Below are 5069 nucleotides of genomic sequence, written 5' to 3' on the forward strand. Positions count from 1 at the left end.
GGAATATCAGAGAAAGATGTGGCAATCCAGATGCCAAAAATTTGAGCCTACATCTTAATTTTCTCAATAACAAATTTTAAACAGAAATTTAAATCAATCACTTAATTCATTGTGTGTTTCTACATCGATTGACATCATATACATTATTTTATGATGGCAATATAAGTACGAAGAATGAAATTCTTTCTAACAGCAATGTGCTAGAATTTTTTGAAAGATTCATGACAACTAGAATTTTCTAAGACCTATTTTAGTAAAAATAAAGAACATACATTTTGGAAAAATATTTTACATTTTTCCTGATATACAAGTAAATCTTAGACATATGCTCATAAAGAAGGAGTATTGAGAAAAATTTTCTATGGTCTTTTTTGTATTACTACTGTTTAAGGGAAAAGACATGAAAACCCAATTGCTGTAGATGACATTTTCTTTGGGGATAGCTGAGAATATTAATGAATTTGTCCAAGGTGACTGAATTTTATTAGCTAGTTATTTACAAGTTAAATACCCTAGACATTTAGCCCCTTGTTGACATGTTATCATCAATTTTCCTTTTTCTTTTCTGTCAGGTTTATTACTGACAGTTAAAACAATGCATATAAAACTAATAGGCTTATAGTAATTTGATTTCAAAATGTTCATTTTGTTCTCCAAATTGAAAATTGACATAATCTTTAATGGGATACTTTTCTTATTTTCCTTTCCTTTTAAATTTTTTTTCTATGACCTTAGCATTATTAATATTGCTGTATCACATATGCTGAGCTTCTGTTCTGAATTATATGTATTTTGGCAGTGCCAATTTTCACAAGTAGCATATTTCTTATAGATCCCAATTCTTTTCTATAATATTCTTATTCTTCCTAAAGATACAATGCTAATATTCTGCTACTGGGTCTACTTTTGAAAGAAAATTGAGCATAAACTATTTAACAAAATAGCAAGAAAGGAGGAAGGAACAAGGCAACACAATATGTATTACTTTCAACAATAAAGAATTTAAATTTAAAAAAAAATATCCTCAGGTGAGGATTAAAGAAAGATAATAAAATAAAATAAAAAACAATGAATTTGGGCACAAAGTCTGGTAACTATGATAGCATTTCAACATATATTGTTTTCAAATCAAAATCAAATATAAGAAAAGGCTGTTTTCATAATCTTTATTTAAGGTTCAATCTAACTTGTTTCTATCCTTATCTTTAGCCTTATCAATGGGTACTCCATTCCCTGAACAGATTTATTGAAGATCCCAAAACAGAACTGATCCATTAACATGATACTTTTGATTACCATTCTATCAAACAGATGGAATTCCCTGTTTTCTTCCTCTAGACCAGTGGTTCTCAACTTTCTGGCCCTTTAAATACAGTTCCTCATGTTGTGACCCAACCATAAAATTATTTTCGTTGCTACTTCATAACTGTAATGTTGCTATTGTTATGAATCGTAATGTAAATATCTTATATGCAGGATGGTCTTAGGCGACCCCTGTGAAAGGGTCGTTCTACCGCCAAAGGGGTCGCGACCCACAGGTTGAGAACCGCTGCTCTAGACTCACTATATCTATTCTTCAAAACTAGTAATCCATTACTGATTCTTTTTTGTTAAAGTATATTTTGTTGATTTTAGAGAGGAAGGGAGAAGGAGAGAGAGATAGAAACATCAATGATGAGAGAGAATCATTGATTGGCAGCCTCCTGCATGCCCCCTACTGGGGATCAAGCCCACAACCCAGGCATGTGCCCTTAGCGGAATCGAACCTAGGACCCTTCAGTCTGCAGCCAACGCTCTATCCATTGAGCCAAACTAGCTAGGACCATTACTGATTTTTTTTTTAAATTTCTTCATTGATTAAGGCAGTGGTTCTCAACCTTCCTAATGCCGCAACCCTTTAATACAGTTCCTCATGTTGTGGTGACCCCCAATTTCATTGTTACAAATTGAACATAATTAAAGCTAAGTGATTAATCACAAAAACAATATGTAATTATATATGTGTTTTCCGATGGTCTTAGGCTACCCTCGTGAAAGGGTCGTTCGACCCCCAAAGGGGTCGCGACCCACAGGTTGAGAACCGCTGGATTAAGGTATCACATACATTACTGATTCTTTAAAAGCTTTCCATTGCCAATCCAGCCTGAACTGATCACTCAGACTTATGAGCTTTCATATCAAGGCCAGTTTCATATTTGGCAATAATCTGTATACTTCAAGTAATATTTCTACAATTACTTTTCAGAACTTCTAAATAGATCATTTTCAAAGGGATGGAAGAACTATTGAAGATTGCAAGTATTTTGTTTTAAATATATATTTGTTGATTTTAGAGAAGAAGGGGGGGAGAGGGATAGAAACATCGATGATGAGAAAAAAATCATTGATCAGCTTCCTCCAGCACACATGCCACTGGGGATAAAGCCTGCAACCAGAGCAGGTCATGGACCAGGAATTGAATGGTGACCTCCTGGTTCATAGGTCAACATACAACCACTGAGCCACAATGGCCAGACCTGAAGTTTGCAAGTATTTATGTCATATCGCTCTACGTAAGAATTTGAGACCAAGGACCACATTTTATATATCATTTCCCCACAGAATACAAAACAAAATGTTGAAGACTATTGTTTTTAAATCTATGAAACATAATCTATGGTATAATTCCATCTATGGAGAAACAAAAAACTGTGGTTTCTTCCATTTATTTGTTCACTCGGTTCATCAGTATTTATTGAATACTTGCTAGGTGCAAGACACTGGGTAAACAAACACCAAAATGGCACTAATTCTGCCTTCAATGCATCAGGACAACAGGCAGTTGTCCCTTTTATCTACTTTACATGGCCAAACTCCCAAGGACATTTGTGTACATTCAATAGCTGCTAACACCCTAGGGCAGTGGTTCTCAACCTTCTGGCCCTTTAAATACAGTTCCTCATGTTGTGACCCAAACATAAAATTATTTTCATTGCTACTTCATAACTGTAATGTTGCTGCTGTTAAGATTGGAGTTCTGTGAGAGCAACTCGACCTCGCCCTGGAGCTGCAGGTCCCAGCATGGTCCACCAGCCCGGTGCGGTGGTCCAGGAGGACCCATGGATGTCTGCCCAGGCTCTGGACAGGCTGCTGAAGATGCCACTTCCACTGCCACAGATTCGCACCCGGCCCTGGTGGTTTCCTGCGCTGGAGCTGAGAGACCCATTGGTGTTTTACCTGGAGGCATGTCTGGCTGACCCCATCTTCAGCAAATACGGAGCCATGATTCCGGAAACAGAGTGGATGAACCAGGTCCTGCTGACGGTGGAAAAGGTGAACTCCGGGAGCTTAATAGAAATCACTGTTTTTGGACAGCTCCATGTCCAAAATAGGGTGAAAAGCGTGCTCCTGAGCCTGGCAGCAAGGCACCGGGAGAACCGTGCCCAAGATAAGAAGATGAAACAACTGGATAAGTTCTTGAAGGCCCATGGTACCTCCCCCGACTCCCCAGTCTCCCCGGTCTCGGTCTCCTGTTGCATGATATTGGCAGGAGCATTATGAGAACCGACCTGCTCCTGCTCCTGAAGTTCAAAAGAAGCAAGTGTCCTTAAATCTCAGCTTCTTTCTTTCTTTTTTTGCTGGATGGATGGCGGTTTGGTTATTCTGATGCAGATGTGAGTGCTGTTGTAATAAAATGAATTTCCTTTTTGTCCAAAAAAAAAAATGTTGGTTTCTAAAAAGGTGGAATTTTCCTGTTAATATGTTCATTTACCCATATAACACTATTAAAGTTTATTGGGAAAACTAAATAAAAATAGAAACATTGTTCAATAAAATAACAAAGCAGTCATCGTGTAAAAATGCTTGGTAGCATTTTGAGATAAGCCATTTTTTATTGTTTTCTAAAGCATAAGTATATACTAGTGTTTATTTGTAATACATGAAGAGTTGAGTTAATGACAAATTCACTTTAGGACAGATGAATCTATCATGTAAGGATGTTTTCCATAATAAAAAGAAAGTAAGTAACTCTAGCCATAGCTTAATTATAACATTAAAGTGCAACCATTAAAAAAATTGAAAACAGACTCTCGGAACATGGCAGCCAACAGGAGAGCAGGGAGGGAGAGAGTGTGACGACTAAAACAATTAGAGGGACATGTGTGGACATGTGGGTGAATGAGGGACAGATGGTTATATCAGGAATCTCGGGGACTGACAGATCAGACACTCCTAAAGGGGGAGCCCCTGATAATGCCCCAGGTCAGCTCAGCTTTGGCTTGGAACCCACCCCATATTGTAGAGGGGGCAGGGAGAAATGAAGGCCAGGAGTGCTGCCATGCTAACATTCAGACCAATCCCAGATGCCACCCCCAGACCAGTGCAGGGAGCCACTTGGCAACCATAACTCTCATGGAACCACCACCATGCCCAGCCGTGATCAGCCCGGTACCACAATACAGGTCCCACCAGACAGACCTCCGAAGCTGTGCCTCCTCACAGGAGCCCAAACCCAGTGTCCGGGGATCCCGCACTTTAGGTCCCTACACTGTGAGTGTAAGCCAAGGGTACCCCACACCCTGCTCCACCCCTGGACCCAGAACAGAGCCCTCACCCAGCCCACACCCTACCACCAGCACAAACAGAGTCTTTGGCCAATGTGTGCTATGCCCCCAACCCTGGCAGAGACAGAGCCTTTGACCAGTGTGCACCCCACCTCCGGCATAGACAAAGCTGTCACCTGGCATATGCCCTATCCCCTGACTCAAGACAGAGCAGCTAGTATGTCCTGGTGTGCTTAGCCACAGGTCAAGGGACCAAACTGCATGTGAACTGCCAGAGGGACCTAGGGCACCATCCTGCCTTGGGTGCAGGGACCACACAGTGAATTGCATACCAGAGGGCTCTGGCCCCCTCACGGGGAGTTGCAAACCAGAGGAACTGTGCACACGCCCCTGATGAGCATGAGAAAAGGACAACTGAGGGACCAGAACCTTGGAGGAAGAGAGTACAACTCAGAGCAGAGGCAATAAATGTGTGAATCTGAATGAAGACCCAGACCCCAGGCTAGCAAGTCCTGGGTCATTGGA

At 40.5% G+C, this 5069-nt stretch overlaps 1 pseudogene; it reads left to right on the forward strand.

The window, feature by feature from the left end:
• The first annotated feature begins 3060 nt into the window (after positions 1 to 3060).
• Positions 3061 to 3540, forward strand: LOC102442558 (annotated as a pseudogene).
• Positions 3541 to 5069: the final 1529 nt, after the last annotated feature.

Source organism: Myotis lucifugus, unplaced genomic scaffold (genome assembly GCF_000147115.1).
Source record: "Myotis lucifugus unplaced genomic scaffold, Myoluc2.0 scaffold_67, whole genome shotgun sequence".
Lineage (NCBI taxonomy): Eukaryota > Metazoa > Chordata > Mammalia > Chiroptera > Vespertilionidae > Myotis > Myotis lucifugus.